Source organism: Gymnodraco acuticeps, unplaced genomic scaffold (genome assembly GCF_902827175.1).
Source record: "Gymnodraco acuticeps unplaced genomic scaffold, fGymAcu1.1, whole genome shotgun sequence".
NCBI lineage: Eukaryota > Metazoa > Chordata > Actinopteri > Perciformes > Bathydraconidae > Gymnodraco > Gymnodraco acuticeps.
The window spans coordinates 906,555-932,875 of record NW_022992247.1 but is presented as its reverse complement, the minus strand read 5'-3'; the positions used below and the strand labels follow the sequence as shown (position 1 = coordinate 932,875).

Sequence of the window (26,321 nt, the reverse complement as noted above, 5' to 3'; positions counted from 1 at the left end):
ATGAAAGTATGTACTCTTAATATTTGTTTAATCAAATATAACACGTAAAAACAATAATTCAATAACGTGCTTTAACCACTAGGCGGTGCACACAAGGTACACACAGCCATAATAACTTTGTATTATTAGTGTAGGACACTTATGTATGTACAACATCTGAAGATGTGTAGTTTTATTCATGTTTTCACATAATTTTACAGCATATTGCTATAGTATTTCAGACTCAGTATTTACATTCTTATATTCAAAGAAAATCAGTAATATCTTTAAAAACTACAAGTCCTTTTCTATCAGCTGTGCACCGTTATGGTGTAAATATAACCTATCTACGAATTAGATCAAATGTAAAAGTCAGCCGAATTAGTGTTGATACTGCAAGGAGACGCATTGTGTGAAGAGAAATTGAAGATGTTGTTTAATTGTTGATATATTTATGATCCACGTCAAGTATTCAGTTTCGGCGGCATTTCTTCAGTTTTTCCAAAGGTCTTCTCATCAGGGCTCTATAAATAAAGAACTACGGCAGATCTGTAATATGTAATGCAGCCGAACCGTGTATTACAATGCCGTTATGTGATGACTTTCAAAGAGAAAAGCAAGAGCACTCGGAATAAAGTATTATTATATTCTTTTCAAATGTTTTCCGGATTTCATATAATATAAACACCAAATCCCAGCATGCATTGCGGCTAAAACATCCAATCAGCGAGCTTAAACCATAGCTGAGGATCTTGGGTAATCGCTCGAAATGCCCAAGTCTGTTTCCGGTTATTTTTATTTTGAAATTCAGTTCCTGACGGACGCCAAAAAAGCCAGAGATTATGGAATTAAACCAATAAATAAAAGCAAGGATAATTGTGTGTTATTGGTGAGTAAATAACAGTGTGTTATTTTGAAAAGAATAACAAATTAGAAGGAAAAAAAGATTTTAAAAATACATATTTCAGTATCCTGAGGCTCTGAGCCCCATTTATTTTCCTCACAGACGGCAACAAAAGTCAGAAATTATACGATTTAAAATAAAAGCAATAATTGTGGCTTGATATTGAGTAAGAACATGTTTTTATGAACCACACAGCTTCCGGTCTTCCACGACCCGACCGGAGAAAAAGACCTGCTGCAGGCACGAAACACACTACCAGTAGAAATACATTGCTTTTAAAATCGTGCTGTGCAACACGAAAAAAAAAGGGGGAAAATCGTGTTGGTGAACACGAATCAATAGATTAAAAATCGTGTTGGTGAACACGAAATGCCATGAGACTGGGTTGTACTATCTTCATTGAAAAAGGCGGATTCGATTTTTGTTGGTATTAGGCCTTCAAAGCGCTCTGCAAAACTACACCTAGGATGGCATGTGCCCATGAAATGAGAAAATTAAAACTTTGTGTTAGAGTAAAGCCAAATACATAATTGGAAAGGCCTTGATCTGCAGAGTGGCGTAGGTCAGTATGAAGGTTTTCCATGCCTCCTGCTTTGAAAAATTGACCTTTAAACCTTGACCTCAGTACATTAATTCAGCAACAAAAGGGACTACAGACATGGGGCCAACTGTTATAGAGAGCTCTTGACCTCAGCTATCCTAGGTGTATAACCAAAAGGTTTGGCATTATTACATATGGGAGAATATGGTAAAAAAAATCATTTTCACAATTAAATATATACATATTTACAATTTATTTGCTGCGCTGATAGCTCTAGTAGGGAAAACAATTTGTTTGACTGTTTGGCTCATCCTAATGTTCAGCCTTGATGTATCAACATTCATAATTAAGTAAATGTAACATCCTTTTCACCCCGGTTACACGTTTCATTTGCCCTGTACGATGGGCGCTGTAAGTGATGAAAGTGGGGGATGTTGGCTTATCTGGCGCCCGCAGCTCACAGCCAAAGTTTGAGCGAGCCTCCGAGCGAGCAAGAGAGAGAGAGAGAGAGAGGGCCCGCATCGGTATCTCGGATTGTTGTTGGATTGAGGCTGATAACTACAGCTCAGTGAGGTAAAGGGCTCTGAGTGTTTAGATAGTTCCCTTTAGTCTAAGTTATCTCAGTGGGTCTTAAATGGTTTGGTCACCATTTATGTAAACTAATATTTCCAAGGCTCACCTTTATATCAGGATAAATAAAAACAGGTTTGAAATCATTTCAGTGTATATTCAGTGTTTCCCTATATACATTAATGCGCGCCGCTGCTGCGCGCCGCTGCTACAGCCAGGTATTTTTTTTGTAATACTTTAAAATAATAATCCGTGGCCACACAGCGAGCGAGACAGAGCGAGAGAGCTAGAGAGAGCACACCTTTAACTATTTAATATAGTTGTACAAAATAAAGTAAGAAATCATTCCAATGCGTACAGTAAAATGCAAGTAAAATGCGGACAGTAAAAAAAAACAGTTTAAAAGGGGAGTGATCAGTAAAATATGCATAAAGAAAAAGAAAGAATGCTAACTAGGTAACATAAGATAAGAATAAACAAGTTTAAATTATTTGTTATTGGTTGTGATCATGTGCTGCTAGGGTACTCACGCACACAAAGCCGTGGTAGCACATCACTCCCACCCTCATCCACCTACACTGGTTGCCGGTCAAGTCCCGCATATCCTACAAAGTCCTCCTCCTTACTTACAAGTCCCTCCATGCCCTTGCCCCCCAGTACCTATCGGACATCCTTCACCCACATGCCCCACCCCGGAACCTGCGGTCCTCAGACTCTGGCCTGCTTACCACCCCCCGCACCAAACTGCGAACCTTCGGGGACAGAGCCTTCAGTGTGGCAGCCCCCACCCTCTGGAACGCTCTCCCTGCGGAGATTCGCAACATCCCCACACTCGACGCCTTCAAAAGGGCCCTCAAGTCCCATCTGTTTGCCAAGGCTTTCGGCCCCTAAATCGATGTGTTGTTTTGTCTGTCTGACTTTTTGTTTTTGCCCTATTACTTGTAAAGCGACCTTGGGTCCCTTGAAAGGCGCTATATAAATCCAAGCTATTATTATTATTATTATTATTCTAAAGACGTTTGGATTATTGAAAAGTATACAGCTCCTTTCATCTGAGTGTTGAGAGCTGTATCCATCAAATCATTTTGTGGTCAAAGTGGTTGAAAGGCTGGTGAATGATCAAATCAAAGAATATTTAAGCTTGGACAACATTCTATCTCCTCACCAGTCAGGCTTTAGGAAGCAGCACAGCACAGTAACGGCTGCTTTGAAAGTAGTGAATGACATTGTTGAAGGCTTGGACGCAAAGAGCTACTGTGCTGCCCTTTTTATAGACTTATCCAAGGCATTTGATACTGTGGACCATGGCATTCTATGCCAGAAGTTATCCCATATAGGCCTGTCTGACCAAGCTGTTGGTTGGTTTGCAATATCTTTCAAATCGCAAGCAATGTGTAAAATTCAGTGGTCTCTCCTTAAGCTTTCTTAATGTGCCCAGAGGTGTTCCTCAAGGTTCGGTCTTGGGACCGACCCTTTTTACTATTTATATAAATGATGTGGGTCAAAGTATTGATGCCTCTGTACATCTGTATATGCAGATAATACTGTTGTGTACTGTTGTGCGAGCACTGTTGCCCTTGCATTTGAACGTCTGCAGTCTGCTTTTGACACTTTTCAGTCACATCTGTTCCACTCAATGAGATTTTACACCTGTATAAATAAAGGCTAAAAAAAGAAAAGTGCACCAGATTGATGCATTTAACTTCAACATTTTAAAATAATCGTCCCAGGGGTGCATGTGAGGTCCACCCCCAAATAAAGCAGGTTAAAATAATTAAATTGCATACATTTTGTTTTGATTGTTTGTTATGTGGATAGTAGTATTTGTGTTACTATATGTTCAATAAAGGTGATTTAGCAAAATACACCTGTAGAGCCTCAAGAGCCTTAAATGTGCTGGCAGACACATAGAAACATATTGGCGGGGCACACTTCGCACACACACACACACTAACAAATTCCACGCGCTCCGCGCTCACATTTAGCTGGGACCGCGTGCCTTAGCACCGCTGCTATGACTCCGTCCATCCTAGGGGAAACACTGATAGGACAGTAAACCAAAAATATCGTTTAAAACTGGAGATATAAAAAAAAAGCATAAATAAAGAAATGTTAACTAGGTAAAATAAGATATAAATGAACAACAAATAAAATACGTCACATTTATTTGTTATTGGCTATGGTAGGTTATTGGTTATGCTAACATACTTATTTGATTATTAAAATGTAAACCGATCTTTTTCATATGGATGTTTAGAGTTGTACCCCCTAGATCAGGTCTCTAGTAATTCTGCTCAAAGTGCACCAGATTGAAGCATTTTACTTTAAAATGTTCAAACAAATCTTTCCGGACCCCACTAGAGGATGTGACGTCCACCTCCCAATCAAAACATGTTCATACAATACTGAATACATTTGAAACCTTCACACACACACACACACACACACACACACACACACACACACACACACACACACACACACACACACACACACACACACACACACACACACACACACACACACACACACACACACACACACACACACACACACACACACACACACACCACACACACACACACACACACACACACACACACACACACACACACACACACACACACACACACACACACACACACACACACACACACACACACACACACACACACACACACACACACACACACACACACACACACCAGAAGTTGATATACTTGCTAACTTCATATTAAAATACAATACAAATTAAATTGTCAGCTGGTAATGTATTCCAAAAATATCTACATGTCAAGTTGTATACGATTAGAGATAATGATCACCGTACATTTGAATGTATATGTCTCTGTGTGTGGAGGCAGTCCACTGCAGGGAGGGGGGTGATGTGTGTCAGGGTGGACTGTTCTGCCGGTCGGACTGGTAAAACCAGAGGTGAGGTGGAGCTATTGCAGCGGCAGCAGGTAGACAGTCTGTTCCGCACCTGATCCGACACAGAGACATCCTGCTGGGTGAGAGGAGCACTCAGAGTGAACCGGGAACTTAGCCCGTAACCTCCAGGTGAGCTATTTGAACTTTAAACAACTTTAACAATGTCTACATCTCATTCTGGGGGCTATCCTACATGAGTTGCTTAAATGAAAAACTGTAGCCAGAAGTGGAATAACTTCTAAAAAAATATTTTACTTCATTAAAAGTAGAAGTACCAGAGTGTAGAAATACTCTACAAGTAAGTTCTGCATTCAAAATGTTACTCGAGCAAAAGTAGAAAAGTATTCTCATCAAAATATAGTGAAAGTAGCGACAGTAAAAGTAGTCGTTGTGCAGATTGGTCCATTTCAGAATAATATATATGATATGTTTTATAATGATTGATCATGAAAGTGTTCTCAAAGCTGGTAAAGGTGCAGCTAGTTTGAATGGCTTTGTATACTGCAGGGTAGCTTGTGGATTTACTCCAGGTTTAACTAAAGTCTCATTTAAGTGTTGATTATATTGTTTATCATTAATCTACTGTATATCTGAAAAGTAACTTAAGTTAAATGTGGTGGAGTAAAAGTACAATATTTACCTCAGAATTGTAGTGGAGTATAGCATAGCATAACATGGAAACACTCAAGTAAAGTACAAGTATCTCAGAATTGTTCTTAAGTACAGTACTTGAGTAAATTGTTAAGTGTAATGTACTATTTTGCTTGCTAGTAGAGGTACTAAAGTACAATACCTTTTTAATAAGGTAAAGGTACAAATACTTTTGTCTTTTAATACTTTACTTACTTAAATAATTTACTTAATTTAGCCTACAGAAGTATTATCAGTCAAAGTAGGCCTACTCAATAATTAGGATGGCTGTTTTTATAGAATAATAGTGTTATAGAAAATTGTTCTGTGCTTATCACCAACTAATATGTCAAATGATTTAAAGTTGTAGTTTGTTGAGCCAATTAAGATATTTGGTATGTTACTAGTACTGTACTTCATCAGATCCTGTCGACATCATGTGTTCAAGTGTAAAAAGCTAGTAACTATGAGCATAAAATAAAGCAAAAAGTACACTACGTGTACTTATAAGTTAAATTAAATGGAAATACTCAAGTAAAGTGTGTACTTAAGTACAGTACTTGGGTAAATGTACTTGGTTACATTACACCTCTGCTGGCTGTGCTTCTCCCACCAGTCTTGTTAGCAACATTGATGAGAGTGGAAGCAAACTGAAAGCTAATTGTAAAAGATGATGTTTTACTTTCTCTCAATTAAATGGCATATTACAAATGTGTATCAGTAAAACCCAAAACACTCAGTGCCCCAAAACACCACATATTACAGCTCCACTGACCCTCTGTGCACAGGTGCATGGGAAGGATGGCAAACTGGCATGTAGGCTACATTTGAGATATCTCAAAATGCGTTAAATTGAATTATAATTAGTGTTGCCACCATTACAAACTGCAGTCTGACTAGAGAGGACAGTTACTCCCTAAATCTATGGTATAAATATTTAGGACATATTATGATTTGTAGTAAACCATAGCTGTCTGTGGTAAGCAATTGTATTATATCATAAATGACTATGGGAAATATTGCTACAGTATTTTAGAAAATGTACTTAAATATAGAGGAAAAAAAATAGGAAATTGAATTCTTATAAACCAAAGTAGAAAAATATTGAAGTGAGACACTCCCTACTAAGATAAGATAAGAGATAAGATAGTACTTTATTGATCCCAATTTGGGAAATGTTTGTGTTGTAGCAGCATAAAAAGACATGGCATTGTACAATAACAATTAAAAGACAACAAATAAACAAGAAAGGAGAAAATATACATGTTGAATGAACAATAAAAAGATATCAAGCAAGGTATTATATTTACATAAGTATGTGACAGATGGAATATTAAATATTAAACTGAATATATAAATGTAAAATGTACAGTGTGATGTTAAGTCCAAGAGAAGCTATGGAGCAGAGACTTTCATTTAATGCTTTAATAATAGCACCAATAAGTATAATTCCCTATCACAGAGGTGATTGGTTAGCAGGTAGCATGTCTGCTAATAAAATACAGCATGTAGATAAAAAAATGAATGATATAAGGTCAATCAAAGCCTCTAGAACAAAATGCATGGTGCTAACATTTAGATCACAGGAGCAGAGAGTGTTGATGAGAAATATATCTCCAAACTACCCATAATAATGCTAAACAACAGATCATAGTAATTGTTGGCTTCATAAAGAAATGTATAAATGAAAAAAAAGATAGTTGCTTCCTTCATTCATTGTGTTTTTTTGTTTTGTTTTTAATAAAACGTATTACTTGTGTTGCACTCTAAAAGAAATTACTATCCAGGATGTTTACCTTTACTAAATACTGCTGAACTGCAGTGACACAACCGGTTTTTCTCCTGCGTGACTTATGTTTAGTGGCGCGTGACGGCAGTAAAAACCGTAATCAGTCTATTTCAGACACAGCGGGGGGTAAAGTCATCTGGCATGACATCCTCCCTCAGGTCTGTCATTAGCAGTTCTCAGAACCTACATTGCCACTTTAAGTTGTGTGTCAGAAGCTCTTAGCAGGCTTTCACAGGGTTATACAACATTGTCTGTGCTTCATGGTTTTTGATTTGAGTGCCGTCCACAGTTAGTCTGTTTTCATGCAGTCAGTGTGTATTTGTTGCTTGTAATGTGACGGAGCCAGACAGAATCATTTTAAGCACAGAGATTTTCTCCAGCTCCTCTCTGAGCCCTTACTTTTCCCAGGTTTCTTGTGTTCCTTCTTTTGCTTGGGATTTCTGCGCCTATCACTGCTGCCTTCTTCTTCTTCTGTTTGTCCCCCACCACGATGTCCGCTATTTAGCCATCATCATTCTTTCTGGGTCTGGGAGTCCCTCAGGATCTTGGCTTTTAACGTTGGGACTTCCAGCTTCCATGATTTCTGGATATCAGACTCTTGATATCATGTACCCTTGAATTAACATTTACCATACATCTATAGTTTTTTGTGCGGTAGCAAGGGAAAGAGGGGTAATAAAAAATTTAAAAATTACAACAATGATAACAACAATTATAATGATAATAATTTGAGAATATATATAATATAATAATAGTCGTTCCAAAAAAGTACATGGCAAAATAAAAAATAAGAATAATTATCAAAATCAATGACGTCATGTTTATTATGGACTAATGAATTCATTAATAAAATAATTGATAGTGAGGCTTTGGAGAGAAAATATGCGAGCGACCCGGTGGAAGTCCACTCTATGGGAGTTGAAGTTCTGGATGTAAATAGGCATTGACATCATCAAGGCATGTATATGTTTCATACATTAAAAAAATAATAATAATTATATATATATATTATGAAAGCCAATGCTGTAACTTTTATTATTAAGAGTTTCCCCTCCTCGGCTTTAGGCCTCCACATTCTCATCAAACACGCATGTCTGGCTCATCACATTTGAGTTAAGGCTCGCTGATGCCGATTGAAAGAAAGCGCTTGTCTGATTCTCTTCTGCAGAGAGAATCCTCTCAGTCATAAACTGAAACGCTACGCAAAATTCACAGTTCAGTATGTACCTTGGTTTTAAGCCTTACATTTTAAGGTCATGTTTTGGAATCCTTTCAGTTGTGCTCATTTGTAACATTTAAGGTGCTCTAATACTGGTATATTGTCAATTAAAACAATGACTTAGGCAGGCAGAACTGACTAATGGCGCATTTCCACTGCAGCGCGTAGCACGGTTTAAGCGTGCCGTGCCAAACCCGGCCCGTTTTTTGTTGCTTTTCCACTAGGGGTAGTTCCGGCTCACAGTTTTTCTGGCCCTCCAAAATCGTGGTTCTTTCCGGGCCAACAACCGGGCTGAATATGCTAAACTAGTGAGAGAATCGCTGGCAAGGGGGCTACAACTACAACAAAATGAACGTGATCTAATTGTAATACACGTGTCAAAATGATGCCGAAGTAACAACATACTGATACCGGTTAGTAAAAACCATGAATTAATGCTTTGACAAGTCTGCAGACAGACGGCAGGCGAAACACCTTTTTAAAATGCGTGTTTTCTGAATGGAAGCTAACGTTGTATATGCTCCGACCGTCCACACTCACAACAACGGCCTACAGACATAAATAAACCAGCGACTGTATTCGCCATGACACAGGCAGTCTGTGGTTTGTACTTGTTTCACTTTTGTCTAGTTTCTGAACAGATATGAGGAGCTGTGAGCTTGAGGGCTAACAGCTAACGGCTGATGTTGGTTTTGTTGTTCGCATTGAAGACAACGTCACGGCTCCGCCTACTCTGCGTTACTATAGTTACTGCCCCATCTACTAAACTGTAATGGAAACGCAGCATAAAGTGAGCCTGGCCTACCAAGGCCTAACTATACCGTACTAAGCCGTGCGAGGCCCTGCAGTGGAAATGCGCCATAAGACACACACATTGTAGGTGGGCTCAAGTACTTAACTTTGGTGTTTTCTATGGTATGGTTGCATATACAGAGTAATAATAATAATAATTCATTTATTTTATATAGGCGCCTTTCAAGGCTCTCAAAGTCGCCGTACAAACACATACAAAACAATATACACAATACCTAACACCAGCATTAGAAACATAAACAAGACAATGCAGTATATAACAAATCAAATAAATAAAACAGAGTATGTGTGATGGATAATGATCAGGGTGGATATGCGAGTGTGAAGAGATATGTTTTGAGGCGTGATTTGAAAATGGGGAGAGAGTCAGTGTTGCGGATGTCAGGTGGGAGGGAGTTCCAGAGGCGGGGTGCAGAGCGGCTGAAGGCTCTAGACCCCATGGTGGTTAAACGGAAGGGGGGTGCAGTGAGGCTGAGGGAAGCAGAAGACCTGAGAGTGCGGATGGGTGTGTTGATGTGCAGGAGGTCGGAGAGGTACAGAGGAGTGAGGTTATGGATGGCCTTAAAGGCGAGGAGCAGAATCTTAAAAACGATACGGGATTTGACGGGGAGCCAGTGAAGTTTCTGAAGAACAGGAGTGATGTGGTTAATGGAGGGGGTTCTGGTGAAGATGCAGGCGGCAGAGTTCTGAACCAGTTGAAGTCTGTGGATGGATCTGAGAGGGAGACCAAAGAGAAGGGAGTTGCAGTAGTCGATGCGGGAAGTGACCTGGGTGTGAACAAGAATGGCGGTGGTCTTAGGGTTAAGGGACGGGCGGAGGCGGTTGATGTTGCGTAGATGGAAATAGGAAGACCGAGTGATATTACTGATGTGAGATTTGAATGAAAGTGTGCCATAGAGGATGACACCCAGACTCTTAACCTGAGGGGAGGGGGAGACTGAAGAGTTGTCTATAGTAATGGAGAAACTGTCAGGTTTGGTTAGGGTGGATTTTGTGCCAATGAGGAGAACCTCGGTTTTACTGTCGTTAAGTCTGAGAAAGTTAGAGGAGAACCAGCATTTGATGTCCTGTCAGCAGTCAGACAGGGAGGAGGGGGGATGGTGGTTGGTTTGGAGGACAAGTAGAGCTGGGTGTCATCCGCGTAGCAATGAAAGTGGATGTTGTGTTTACGGAAGATATTGCCAAGAGGAAGTAAATAGATGATAAAAAGAAGAGGCCCTAGGACAGAGCCCTGTGGAGCACCGGTCGTGACTGGAAGTGGCTGTGATTTGAAGTTTTTGAGTTGGATGAACTGAGTGCGGCCAGAGAGATATGATTTAAACCAGAGGAGGGGTGTGTCAGTGATCGCGATGGAGGTCAGTCTGTCAATGAGGATGCTGTGGGAAATGGTGTCAAAAGCTGCACTAAGATCAAGGAGGATGAGGATAGTTAATAGTCCGGAGTCAGCTGCTATGAGGAGGTCGTTAGTGATTTTCACCAGTGCTGTTTCTGTGCTGTGATGGGGGCGGAAACCAGATTGAAATTGTTCGTACAGGTTATTGTCAGTCAAGTGGGTATGGATTTGGGATGCAACAGTTTTTTCCAGGATTTTTGAGAGAAATGGTAGGTTAGATATGGGACGGTAGTTATTAAAGTTGTTGGGGTCTGCACCAGGTTTCTTCAGTATGGGCGTGATGGCGGCTGATTTGAAAAGTGAGGGAACAAGACCAGAGGTGAGGGAGGAGTGTATGATGACAGTTATAAGGGAGGACAATGAAGGTAGACAGGCTTTTACCAGGGGGGTAGGAAGAGGGTCTAACTGACAGGTAGATGGCTTGGATTTACTGATGAGGTCAGATATTACAACAGCAGAGGGAAGTGTGAAACTTGAAAGAGAATGAGAGATGGTCGGTGAAAACAGGGAGAGATATACTGCAGGTGGTGTTAGGAGTTAGTTGCTGGTGAATGTTTTCTATTTTGTCATCAAAAAATGACATGAGGGAGTTACAGTAGGCAGTTGAATACTGATGAGGTGCAAGAGAGTCCAGTGGTCGTAGAATGTTCTTCACTGTAGAGAACAGGACCCTTGTGTTCCCTTCGCCAGAGCTGATGAGAACTGCATAGTATGATGATTTGGCTGTAGAGAGAGTGTCCTTGTAGTGGAGAATGTGGTTATTGTACATCTCTTTATGAACGACAAGTCCAGTTTTTTTGCAGAGGCGTTCCAATCGACGGCCTTTTGTTTTGAGTTGGCGTAGTTCAGGTGTAAACCAAGGAGCAGAATGGGTGAAGGAAACAGACCGGGTTTTTAAAGGAGCCAGGGTATTGAGCAGTTTATGAAGATTGTTATTGTAATTAGAAACCAGTTCATCAGGCGGGGATGAACAATTTATGCTGGGGAGGTTGTCAATGCCACTGGAGAGTGAGTTACATTAATATCCTTGATGTTGCGGAAGGAAATAACACGTGACAAATTTGGTTTGGGGTTTTAAGGTGACAGTAAAGGATATTAATGAGTGATCAGAAATGAGAAGATCAGTTGCAGTACATTTAAGAGGAGTGACACCAGAACAGCAGATCAAGTTCAGAATATGTCCTTTGGAATGAGTCGGAAAATCGATATGTTGTTGTAATCCAAAACTGTCCAGGCAAGATGTGAAGTCCTTTGTGAGAGCATTGTTGACAGTATCCATATGTATATTAAAATCTCCCAGCACTAAATGTTAGGTGAGAGTGAGCAGAGATGTGTGAGGAAAGCAGCAAATTCGTTTATGAATTTATTATTAAGCTTAGGTGGACGGTAGACGCTTTCAACCAGGGCCGTTTCTAGCTTTTTGGGGGCCCTATGCAAGATGCTGTTTGGGGGCCCTAGTTTTGACAGTTTTTTAACCACAATGGGGGGGATTCCGAAGCCTTTAAGATGATCTGTGGAGATGCATCAATCTGTTACACTTTAATAGGAAAACAGGCTAATTTCACGAAAACCAAGCAATGGAAAATTACAAAAAATGATATTAAAAAGGTAAACAATAAGGATCCTCTATGTCAATAAATGCAAGAGATGCAGCATTTTCTCAGCTGTCAGCCCAACGATGATTTGGACTTTATTACCCCAAAAACCCAAGCCACAGCTTTGCTATCATTGCAGTTTAGTCGTGTTTATATCCTACATTGGATTTGTAAGCATATAATGCTTCACCGAACACTCACAGGAGGGGGCTTGGCTGTCTACAAATAAAGACGGCTCATTTGAATTCTCCCCAAATATATTGAGGCTGAACCTGAACTTTGAATGATCTGCTCCCATCATAATCTTGGCAATCATGTTAAAATTGTTAATGCAGAATTAAAAATACTATGTAACTGGTTTGCAGTTAATAAATTATCCCTTAATGTGGCCAAAACAAATTACATGTTATTCAATACAAAGTCTGAGAGTAGAAATGACTGCATTATACGGATTTGCAATACAGAGATAGCAAAAGTTGGTGCATGTACATTTTTAGGACTGCTTGCTGACAAAAAACTCAATTGGAAGCACTATATAAATTATGTACAGACTAAACTGTCAAAAACAATAGGTATTTTGTATCATACTAAGAACATTCTTGAAGCAAATATACTCTTTATAAAAGTATATTTCTCCCTTACCTTTAATACTGCTCCGAAATATGGGGAAACACTTACTCAACAAATCTACAAAAAATAATAACATCCCAAAAAAAAGAATTACGAATAGTCTGTGGTGTTGGTAAATATGAACACACAACTCCCATATTTTAAAAAAACTCAATCTATTAAAATGTGTTGAGATAGTACAGCTTAAAACAGTACTGATTATGCACAACATTTTCCATAACAAAATGCCTAATAACATTCAAAAGCAGTTCCAAACCACAGCGTGAACATATGAATGTAAAAAAAGTCACTTGAAAATAAGTGTTCACAATGTTTATATGCAATTATGCATATATTATTATTATTATTATTCATTTGCCAAGTGCATGTAATTTCCAAAAAAAGATAGTTGAAACTGCTATTGACATGTGCAGAAAATGACCCTATATCTAGTTTTCGTATATATATATATATATATATATATATATATATATATATATATATGCATTTATTGTTTTCCTGCCCTAACTTTTATTTAATTTGTTCTCCTGTTTTCTTTATTTTTGTATACTCCTTCATTTCTATACGTTTTTGACGCAATAATGCCACTGTATTAGGATGATGCACGGGAGGGCTACTTTCCACAAGCTATGCTTCAGCCCTCCCGCTTCTACTAATTTTGTTCATCTTTGTGTGTATGAATTAAACTTTTTTTGTTTTTCGGATGAATGGATAAAAAAATACTTTCAGCTTGGGGGCCCCCTAGTGACCGCGGGGGCCCTATGCCCCCCCATAGTCCGCATATAGGAAGAAACGGCCCTGCTTGCAACTATGGTAGGGATAGGCCCATTGAGGCAAGGCAATTGATTCAAATGAGCCGTGAATAGGCACAGATACAGACGAGACTTTCAAACTCTCGCGGTAAATCATCGCGAGACCTCCCCCTCTGCCGGTGGCACGGGGTTGACAGATGTAAACAAACCCAGGAGGAGTAGATTCATTCAGCTGTGAAAAGTCATTAGGTTGTTGCCACGTTTCTGTCAAACAGAGAAAATCAAACTTACGATCAGTCAGGAGATCTTGGAGAAGAGGACCCTTGGTCGTAAGAGAACGGATATTGAATAGTCCAAAGTTGACATCAGTGTGGTCGTGTTTATGTTTAGCGCTAACGTTAGCCGACCAGGGGCCTGTACTACGAAGCTGGTTCAACCTAACCTGGATATGTTTGAGTTAGCCGGTTGGCCTAATCCAAAACATACGCGCTCTCGCTAAACGGTACTACGACGCTGGTTATCAAGTGGATCGCTCAAGCCAGCCGTTTCCTATCTAGTTAGGTGCGCGTTCACATGAAAGGGGTGGTATCTGGAGCATTCGACCAATCACAAACATGGAGAAGCGTACTGACAGCGCAGCGTCATACTTCCTGAATGAAAAGTGAACTTTAATACTAGTCAAAAATGAAGAAGTTAAACTTTGAACATCCATGACTTAAACACTTTAGCCAGGATAAAAGCCACATAGCTGTGTGGCACAAATAAAGTTTGAATGCGTACATTAACAGGTTTATGATATCACTGCCCCGTCTAAAACACGATCTGACTTTAATTACATTTGTCTCGAGTGTTTCGTCAACTTAATGTGTTGCTTAAAATAATACTTCTGCATACAGTATGTGACACTGAGTGTTGCACGGCCAGATACGGCTCAACTGACTCAGATAAGAAAATATATGATACATTATGAAGTGATATGCCGCGGACTGTACTTAATGTTACTATGATCCGGTTACTTATGTTGTGGCAGATATTTAAGTAAGCTTTCTTAACGCTAATGTTATAATAGTCAGATTGCTCTGAAGATGGAGGTGATATTCTATTAATGTTCACGTTCACACAGTCGGTGATTTTTGCTGGCCGTCTTTCCTGCACCGGCAGCTTTTCTGTATTTCCTTTCTCCTGTAATATGACTTGATCGCTTTAAACTCCGCACACTGAGCTCTGATTGGTCAGCAGGCAGTGCTTTCACTGAGTTGAGCTCTTAGCCTGCAACCCAACCTGCTCCCGACCAAGTTAGCCGCTAAGCATAAGTTACCATGGAGATCTAGCCTGCTAAAAAGAGAACCAGCTTCGTAGGACCGGAAAGCCGGAGTTGTCCCTGAATTTAGCCGGCTAAGCGAAAATCCTGCTTCGTAGTATACCCCCCTGGCTAAGCTGGCTAAGACAGTGTGGTCAACTTTGCGTGCAGAGTTTCTTGGGTGTTGTCGAGTTGAAGACCAGATGGATTGTATGGGTTTGGAGTCATCGATGTAAAACCTTCGCCGGGAACCACGGTGGATATATTTCCGACGGGGATGACGAGCGATGTCCAGAAAGAGGTGCAATGCCGGTGATGTGTCGGGCAGGTGGAATCGTAGTCGGAGGAGCTCAGCAGCTGTGTATTGGAGTGCTGCTGTACACTAGGTTGAACGACAGGGCAGTCCAGATGAGAAAATACCACACAAACAGCTCGTTGATCCACATAGTTGTCGGTGATGTTTGGCTAGAGCAGGCATCCTCAAAGTCCGGACTCCGGTCCGGATCCGGACCGAACCACAACTGTCTCTGGACTCTGAGCAAATTATACTTTTCATATGTATTATCTGTACTATCTGTGTTATCTGCGAGACATCGCCACAACGCAACGAGTCAAAATGATCCGCTATGTCCATAGACTGCAAACAGCGCTCTGCATGCTCTGTATGTCAAATATGTCTTATATGTCTTAAATGACATGATGAATTGGAAATGGGGGACCCTGATGTAAACAAGACGCAAGTCTTTCTCTGGTCTGCATCCCTTTAACAATTGTATGTTTTGAGCTGTACTGTACTGTACCCAATATACAAGCTGTTAATACACTTTTCAATCAATCAATCAATCAATCAATCAATCAATCAATCATGTCCTGTTCCACTGTCTGTGTGTGTCTGTCAACGCATTGGTCCAATCACATTCAGCATCCCGTCAGCGTTTCCCCCCCCCCCAAACAATCTGCGAATCAGAGGCACAGTAGGGCGGGTCTTCGCGGAATGCGGGTGGGAAAAATGTGTGTCTCGTCTCTTTCAACCTGTCTGAGTCAGAGCGAGAGTTTAAAAAATAAAATTCAGAGCGAGAGTTAACAGCTCATTTAGTTCCACCTGTACTGTAGCTAGTAGCCTAGTTTCACCTACCGGGGTGGCAACTGACACCCTAAAAATAGGCCTTGCCACCCCAGTTGGCAGCTTTGTTTTGAAAGAAAAGTTGTGGCTCATCGGACATGTATGAGAGAAAGTCTCTAATGTCCGAGTGCAAGTGAATGCAGCACAAGATGCACGTCATGTAACCCCTCCCCCGTTCCTCGCGCGAGCGTGGACATATGATTAGCGGCGATTTCATTTGAACGGGACGGCGCAAAACGAGAAGCATTCGGACCCAAGCACCGAAGGAATGAGGTATTTGCGGTCTACAATGACAGAGAAGATACTGTCAAGTTTGGCTGTACTCAGCATTGAATCAAAACGCACTAAAGCTGTTGATCTTAATACGTTTGTGAGGCGTTTTGCTGAACAAAATGGTAATCGCCGCATTCAGCTGTAAATGTCAACTTGATGCTCTGCTCACGGATGAGCATACAAAACTATTAAGATGATGACCTTACGTGTGTAAATATATTTTTTTCTTTGAGTTTTAAGTCCTGAGAAAGTCAAATAAGACGGTGTGTAAAACTACACTGCCCAGCCAAACAAAAGTAACCACTTTGATTGAACTAGGCCAGTAGGTAAGGGCATTCCACTGGACAGAGCGAGTCCAGAGTGGATGAGAGAGTAGAGAGGAGAGAGTAGAGTTTCTGCAGCAGAGTTTGGAGGTAGGAGTTGGAACGAGTCAGAGGAAGGGAGGGCTGAGAGCACCGACGAGGCAAAGCTAGAGGGGGAGAGGGAGCGAAGGTTACGGCGGACAAGTGCAGGATGAGAAGAGATTAGTTTGTTATGTTTGGAAAGGGATAGAGAGAATGAAATGAAGAAGTGATCGGATGTGTGGAGCGGGTTTACAGAGAGGTTAGAAGTAGCGCAGTTCCTTGAGAATATGAGATCAAGGACATTGCCAGCTTTATGAGTCGGTGGGGACGGAGACAGTGAGAAAGCAAAGGCGGTTAACAGAGATGTTATTTCGTCTATCTTCCCCGTCTGGAGGTTGAAGTCTCCGAGAAGTACAGCGGGAGGGCTAGTTTCAGGGATGAGTGAGAGGAGATTATCTAATTCCTCCAAGAAGTCCCCCAAGGCGCCTGGTGGACGGTAGAGAACAACATTGGTTAACTGTATAGGATGGGTTACTGTGACGGCATGGAATTCAAAGGTGGAAGGAGTGAAGTTATGTAGCTTGAAGAGGGAAAACCTCCATTTGGGAGAGAGCAGTTTTGCGGTCCATATCTCATTAAAAATGTCTAATGTTAGTAACTATTAAAGACAAAATGGGGACAATTCTGTTCTAATGTAGTTTAACCATTGTAACTGCGGTGCAGTCCAGACATACTGATAAAATAGGGCCTCTAACTTAAAGGTGGGGTAGGTAAGTTTCAGAAACCGGCTCGAGTGCACTACAATTTGAAAGTACACAGCCGAAAAGAATCCGCCCCTTCCTTCAGACTTCCTTACAGAGCACCTCCTCCAACACACATGAACGCGCAATGCACGCCCAATTACGGCACACACCCAATGAGGGCACGAGATACATTTGTGCATGCACGAGATGGAAGGCTGACAGACAGGGCGGCAATCCAATCCGTTAAGCCGGGCCGGCTCAACGGATTGTGCTTTTTACAGTATTACGGCTTCCACAGATGAAATTTTTTTATGGATTTTTTGTCAAAGCACTTAAGATATTCATTGCTATCGGGATGTTAAGAGCATTCCATGGAATATAACAAAAAGTGTATCTCGAGCCGGTTTCTGAAACTTACCTACCCCACCTTTAAATAAACTCAAAATTAATTAAACCAGTTCAATATGCATTATTCTTATTCTTATCATTCTTTATGAGCGCAGTAAGGTATCTAATTACTTATTTATTAGTATTCCATAACTTAGTAACAGAGATGGTCAAACTAAAGTGGTAGAGATATGGCGGAAATCCTACAATGAAGCGGGACAGTGAACTGTTCACCCGAGAGAGGGCGATCAAGAAAAGAGAGCGAGCAACGTTGAGGGAGTTTACAGATGAGAAGACACAGAAAGACAGAAGCACAACAACAAGTAGGCTATATTTAGGTGTTTTTTTTGTAAAGAACCGACGGTATCAAGAGGAAGTAAAGTCCCCTGGTTTGTCCCTTATACCCTAACTGCCATGAGACAACTCAAAATCAAGTTTCCAAAATCCGACACTGAGGTGGTCTTAACGCACCGGCAGATGACAGCGCGAGACGCTGCAATACTAATTGTGGGTTTATCATGTTGATTTGGCCACAACAGAAAAAAGAAAAACAAACTCGTTCTCTCCAGAGGGGCAGGTCAGCCAAAAAGGCCAAACGGGCCGTTGCCCGGGCAACATTAGCCCGTACCTGTGCACGTCCCTGGATTCAGCTCTGTATTTACTGTGAGGATTGACTGGAGCACAAAGGAATGTTTCAGTCTGACTTTATTGAATCGTGGGACCCTGTATCTCCAATTAGATGGTAGCAGTTCAGAACATGGTTTGTGTTTGTGATGATGTTGTTGGACAGCCTTATTAGGTTGTACTGAGACGCGGTGCGCATTTGAGCAGCACGCTTCGCAGTAGACTTTGAACGTGTATGTTAGAAATATCTGTCACCAAAGATGGTGTCCAGGCCAATGAACGCATATTTGAAGAGATCTTTATCCGCTAAAATATAGTTAATCATAACCAGGGGCGACTGGGGGGAAAAAGTGGCCCGGGAATTAATTGACAGACAGGCCCACTAATACCTCATTCACACCAACGGTGTTTCAGGGCCGGTTCGGAGCTGGAGCTTGAAAAGCACCGGGTTTTCCTCTTCACACCGCAGCGGAGCAGCCTCTGAGCTCCGGAATCCGGTGCGTTTCATGCACCGAAAAATTGTCCGGCCTGAGCAAAAGCACCACATACTTACGCTTACGTTTTGATTGATTGATTGAAAAGTTTATTAACAGCTTGTATATTGGGTACAGTACAGTACAGCTCAAAACATACAATTGTTAAGGGGATGCAGACCAGAGAAAGACTTTCGTCTTGTTTACATCAGGGTCCCCCATTTCCAATTCATCATGTCATTTAAGACATTTAAGACATATTTGACATACAGATGGCTTATTTACAATTTACATACAGGTGGTTTTTTTACATACAGATTGCTTGTTTACAATTTTCATTTTAGATTTCGTTCTAATACATCCTAACCGGACAATTAAGACATACCAAGTCTACAGATATACAGTTAGTAACAGAGTCTACAATGCGAGTATATACATAGATGGGGGGGGGGGGAAGCTGTCCATTGAACGACAGGTTGAGATTTGTACCATTACCGGGGCCAGTTTTGCAATGCTCTCCCCCGAAGGTGCTCTTTAAGAGAGGTTTTGAAGGTAAGTATAGTTTTACTTTCCTTTACAGTTGTGGGAAGAGCGTTCCACCTTGATGTGGCATAATTGCGAAACGTGTATTCCCCCTTTTTTGTGCCAAATCTGGGTTTCACATGATTTGTGGAGCTCCCGCTCCACGTTGACGCGGGGGCAGGGGCAGAGACAGATCAACTCCTGAACAACAACACAAAGCCCGCGTTTTATCCAGTTTGTACACAACGATGGAGAAACTTAACAAGAGTTTCAGAGTTTCAGCCATAGACTGTATATATAATAGAGATGGGCGAGTCATGATTCATCCGGATCATTAACCCGGATCCTAGTAATGAGCCGGTCGTGACGAGTCTCCCTCTCGATTAACCCGAGTCCTTTGAGTCCTACACCTGATGTGACGTAACAATTAAAACTATAAATTGCGTCACTCTTTACTCTCTTTATAACGTGTACAATCACATTACAACGTTGTTGTATCCAGAGATCCAGCAGACTCGTCGCCATGCACGAATCAACAGCAAATTCAGCCCCTCCTCCGGCTCCCGCGAGAGTCCCGTGAGCCGTGAGTGAGCCGTGAGTCGTTGGACTCGCGGGAGCCGTGAGTGAGCCGTGAGCCGTGAGTGAGCCGTGAGCCATGAGTGAGCCGTGAGTCCGCAAATCTCTGAGTCTGCTGCGACTCGTCGAGGGAGCCGTGGGACTCGCGGGAGCCGTGCGAGCCGGAGGAGGGGCTGAGTCTGCTGTAGATTCGTGCATGGGGACGAGTCTGCTGGATCTCTGGATCTGCTGCCTGCTATATGTTACGGCTCTGAGTCCTCGTAGGCTACTGGTCTCTCTCGATCATTGACCTGGATTCACGGATCCCGCGATTTTTCCGGCTCTAAATTAAGTTTCAGTGTAGACTTCTAACAAAATGGTCATGTTGTGCAACAGTCTCCTGTAATAATATCTGCATTTCCAATAAGGATCTTACTTGGAAACTCGTTTATTTTGAACATGGCACACAAAAAGAAACAAATGATAGAAAATTGCAAAACAGTTAGAATATATAAAATGTAATTATACAATTATTATTATTATTATTATTATTATTATTATTATTATTATTATTAAATGAAAACACAATTGTGCAAAATTAGCTTAAGTACAGGAACATATTAAAATAACTATATACATATAATGCAAAACACTTATTTTTTAAAATGCACACACACACACATGTTTTATTAAAGCAAAAGACACTGTGTAGCGGAGGTTAATGTAACGTTAGTTTAATATGCTGGTTAAATGCAACAACTTTTCGGTTTCACCGGTAGGATTTCTACGGTCTTGGTCATGCTGACTCATATGACTCAAATGACTCAAATGACTCGTATGATCCGGATCTCTTCAATGATTGACTCAGAAGACTCCGAGTCCATAAAATGATCCGGATTTGCCATCTCTAATATATAAAGGTTTCTGCTCATGGTGAAGCAACGTGTCTGCGTGTTAAGGTGGAACCTGAGCATTCACGTTGATCACCTCTCATTATAACTCATTATAAATCTATAAAACTATAAATATGAAACTTTACTTCACGTGTTCATTTGAGAACAGCTGTTACATACCTGGGTGAAGGTTACAGTTCATTTAAATGAAAGATACAACGTTACTCCACACTCATGGTTCAGTCCACCTTAAGAAATAAGACCGACCTCGGAAGCAGTTGTGTTTTAAAAAAACCTTTATTGACACGAGTACACTTTTTCATAAGAATATAACTAAACCACAGAAATGACTCCGGAAAAGCTGCTGATAGAGCCATAATCCTCGCAGGCACGCAAACGGATACGTCATGACGCAAACGATGATGCAACGACGCAACGACGCATTACCAGTCGGACTCTGGGGGGTGTGAAAAGAGCCAGAGCTAAACCGAAGAACTGGTTCTGAACCTGAAAAGCTCTAGCACGGAGCTTGAACCGGAGTTGCGTTGGTGTGAATGAGGTATTAATGTATGTGAAAATGAAATGCATGTATCGGCCGGCCGGCGACGAAAGTACGTTACTTAACAAAAAACCCTATGCATTTAATGTTATTTTGGACCATTATTCATATAGTAATCACATTACCTGAGCCCTTGAGTTGCCTAGAGCAAAAATAGTTACAGTATATATTTAGTGATTTTAATGTTAACAGATCCTTGATGCAATAACATTTGGACCCAATTTGCCTGACTTGACACATGGAATAAAACATGGGCGTAGGAAGCATCCTCAATGTGGGTGGGACAATTTAACAGGGGGTGTGGGCAGGTGGTGGACCTCACCTCCTCTAGGGGGGTCCGGGGGCAAGCTCCCCCGGGAAGATTTTTTTTAAATGTTGAAGTTGTGGTGCCGAGAGACGGGAGTCGGAGGCGGGGTATCAAAGTTACAAGCTCTACTTTTATTTAGCATTGGAACACACATGTAAACAACTTCATGCCCGGGAAGCGAAGACCGGCGGAAACAGGAAGTCCGGCTCACTCAAATGTCCGTGCGGAACAATACCCCAACCCATAGATCCGTGGGTGAATAATGTCAATCACCACAAAGTTAAATGCATCAATCTGGTGCACTTTGAGAGCAGAATTAGGGACTAAACCTATGGATACATCTCTCAACACCCATATGAAAAGGAACTGTAAACAGATTAACTTTTTCTTTCAACATTTATTTGAACAGCAAGTGGAGGCAAAAGTGACTGCACCCAAAACAATAAACCTGCTAGCTAACTAGCCTAAACTCAGTAACAGAATGTGGGCAACACGTTCTTCTCCACAGCCGCGCGACCTCTGAGTCAGACGTCACTTCCCCCTTTTCTATCCTACGGGTACAGCCGTACAGCCACTCCCCCTGAACCCCATTTCCCTGCCAACCGCCCCATGCAAGTCCCTCCCTCTGAACCCAGGGCTCGCTACAATACTGTATACTGTATACACAAACTATACAAAAACGCCTTTACGCTTTGGAGCTTGTTTATCCATCTGTAAGCAACTGCCAGCTAGGTCTCTCAGTCACTCACTCCTGATTGTTCACTGCAGTGACAGCTGCTACGGGCCTGATGTGTGAAAGTGAAACTATCTGATAGATAGAACATAGGTAGCCTATCAAAACGGCCCAGCCCAGCCCAGTGGGGTGTGGGCCACACCCCTCCAGGGAGTGGCCGGAACACTTACAAATGTGGGCCGGTAGGATTTAGGCAAAAAAAAAGAAGGACATTTTTTAAAATTTGTTTTCTTTATTTGTTGTCCCTCCGGCCCATGCACAGCACCGGCCCACCGGGAAAACTCCCGGTATTCCCAATGGCCAGTCCGCCCCTGATCATAACCAAATCCAATCCTTTAAACACGATGCATCTCGAAATGTATTTATCTAATACGTTTAGTTATGCCAGCAACCCCGCCAGTGTAAATACTTTTTTTATTACAGTATTTTCATAAACTTAGGTTCGAATCACTCTCTAATATAACAATTAAAGTAGTTCATAATACATTTAACATATCCATTAAACATTTTTTAACGTTATTGCACAAATCTGATATCTATCTGTAAGGGAAACTTCTGTGTAGCAATGCAGTGGGAGTCACCGACTCATGAAGGAGATACAGGACGAGCAGGAGTTCTGATGTCAAACACTGGTAGTTTATTACAAGCATCGGCCGGAGAATTCATCTCACAAGTCACAGCAGCAAAAAGTTCTGACTGCACGGGTGGGTTGTCATGTCAATTCTGATCAGCCTCGCATCTTGGTAGCCCTTTAACTAGTTTACCGAGAGCTAATCAGCATATTGGGGGAAGGTATCCGTGAACACCTGGAGACACTGAATCACTCATCTGACTCTATGGCTCTTGTGACCGAGAGTTGACCGGTCATAAAACTGGTAATGTCAGCAATAGCAAAGATTTCCCATTCCCTAAGACAGATAACAGACTTAGGGTTCGGTCGTAAAACGTCAACAGGCCGAAAGGTCAAATATCTTAAGTAAAGACAAAATTAATCCCTCACACTATCTATATTTGTAATTTAACTGCCATTCAAATGTATAACTCTATACAGTATTTCATATTTCACTCTCCTTTACTCGAGCAGTGTTCTGGTGTGATCATCTTTGTCTTACCCTGACCCCATACTTGCCAACCTTGAGACCCCAGAAAACGGGAGCATTTCAAAACCGCCGCGGGGGGAGGGGGGGTGCTAGTGGATCGCCGGAGCTGTATTAGATTAACATTAACATGCTTATTGTAGTTGTAAGTGCACTGCCTTGCGGCCTGTAGCACCATGGAGCATATGGGCTGGACCTGTATTTTACAGGAAAGGAGTGAGCAGAGGGTGGAGTTGTCGATGCTTGTTCTGTTTTCTGTGACTATCTTCCTCACCCCCTCAGACTTTCAGTTGCGCACGCTACTAAAGAGACGTGCTACCATGGAAACCAAACAATGGTGTAGCTGTATTAAAGTCTGAGCGGAAACAGTCCTGAGTAAAACTGATTTTGTCAGAAATCGGGAGAAATGCGGGAGGAATATGACCCCGGGAGGAAACCGGGAGAGGGCAATGAAATCGGGAGTCTCCCGCGAAAATCGGGAGGGTTGGCAAGTATGACCCCCCTCTGCATAACGTAGCCTGCACAACCCTCCCCCAACCCACACTCATCTCTGTTAGTTTAGACACATTGTGGTCCCCCCCTCCTCCAGGCTGATGCGGTTCAGGCATCCGGCCACTACATTTTCATGTAGCCAGGATCCAACAGCGTCTTTCATCAGGTCTTTGCAAATGTATTAATACATGACATCCTCTATTGCGAGATGTCTGCTCTGTGTGTGTGAGTGCTGTGGATGTGTGTCTGTTGGCCGCAGGGCATTATTCAGCCCAGTGGTTTACCCTGTCATTACAGTGCAGTGACTCAGTGTTTTTGTGGCTGAGTCTCTGTATCTGTGCTTGTGTATGCATCTGTTCATATGTCAGGTTACAGACATCAGTTCAGTATTCGTGCATGGATGAGAGCCTCTGCTTACAGGAGCACGCGTCACACAGGGAGTCACATCAGAATAATGACCTCTGATCAGCTCACAGCTTCACACAAACACTCACATGTTTGTGCTGCTATACATGTGAGCACCCTCTCTGGCAGGGACGGACTGGGGGGAAAAAGTGGCCCGGGGATTAAATGACAGACAGGCCCACTTAATGCGCGGCATGTATCGGCCGGCCGGCGACAAAAGTATGTTACTTAACAAAAACCCCTATGCATTTAATGTTATCTTGGACCATTATTCATATAGTAATCACATTACCTGAGCCCTTGAGTTGCCTAGAGCAAAATAGTTACAGTATATATTTAGTGATTTTAATGTTAACAGATCATTGATGCAATAACATTTGGACCCAATTTGCCTGACTTGACACATGGAATAAAACATGGGCGTAGGCCCCCTCACGGCCCCTACACACAGCGGTGTGCGTTGTCGCTTGCCGGTGGGGGGGGCTGAAACTCCACCAACAACCAATCACATGAATCTCCCGCCCCAGACACACAAGCACGCGGTTTGATTGGCTAGAGCTTGGGAGTGGCCGGAACACTTACAAATGTGGGCCGGTAGGATTTAGGCAAAACAAAATCAAAAACATTTCATTTTTTGGCCCTCCGGGCCCTGGCCCACGCGCGGCACCGGCCCACCGGGAAAACTCCCGGTATTCCCAATGGCCAGTCCGCCCCTGCTCTCTGGCATAAAGCATTCCAAAGATTGAATCCTGGTAAATAACAATCATGAGTTTGGCTGTCTGTCCGACTGGCCAGACACATCGGGCCCTGCAAGGGCCATGAATTTCAGACCTAGATTTCATCTCCAGCAGAAGCATCAATATAACAAAAATAAAAGTCATTATAGCCTCATACTCGTGATTATTTGTCCACAAAATCCATCCTCCTTTCTCTCCTCAAGAAGAGTTAAATTATTTGATCATATTATTTTCAGTTCCAATAATAAATAAGTCCCGTTCTATCACGATGGAGGCTAATGCTGAAAGTCCAGTCTGTCCAGTTGTATTTCCGGCAAAAACATTGTGGAGCTCCGTTTCCCGCCGTTCTTCTTCGTTAAGCTGTTGATCCACTTGGGCTTCCCCAAAAGTTTTCAAAAGCAGCGTTGCTTGTTAGTGTCGAGCAGTGATTTGTGTCCTGCTGCTGCCTTGGTTAGACAATCCAAGTTTCAAACCCTCTCTGGCTCCAAACACAAAGTGGATCAGTTGTGAATATCAGGCATTCCCAGCAGTGTGCAGTGCTCCTCTGAGGCTGAGAGGTGCCGCTGTAGCTATAACAGTGGCTATTTATTTATGAAAAGCGTGCAAAACCTCCGGAGGCCCTGTATCCTTGTCTGTCTATCTTTGACATACTGTATGTGCTCCATAAAACGGGGGGACTTCCACTCGCTTTATTGTAAACAAAACGTGGAGCACTGAGCTCAAAGCCAAAGCACAGAAGTTGACTCATTATTTAATTGAAACCTCTGTTTCAGAGCTAATGTAAAGAATGTTGGGTGCTCTACAGACAGCCACTGTGGTCCAGGATACACTACGTGTAGTGTGCACACACAGTTCTAGCAGGTCTGTAAACAGACTGCAGAATAAATATTTGCCTTTGATGTGAATTAAAATGTGTGTGTGTGTGTTTGTGTGTGTGCGTGCGTGCAATTGTTTCTTTGTAACAGTAAACTTTGGCCTGGTGTGTAAGCTGACCATGGAAAAACAACT

The 26,321-nt window shown here is 41.9% G+C and overlaps 1 protein-coding gene across 3 annotated transcripts in view; it reads left to right on the top strand.

Annotated features, from left to right (window-relative positions):
* The first annotated feature begins 4,973 nt into the window (after positions 1–4,973).
* si:ch211-207d6.2 (sickle tail protein) overlaps positions 4,974–26,321 on the top strand; it is a 179,196-nt gene continuing 157,848 nt past the window's right edge. For all 3 annotated transcript variants that reach the window (XM_034206392.1, XM_034206390.1, XM_034206389.1), the window contains exon 1: positions 4,974–5,054. The gene's annotated coding sequence lies outside the window, so the exon portion shown is untranslated. The remainder of the gene's footprint in view (positions 5,055–26,321) is intronic.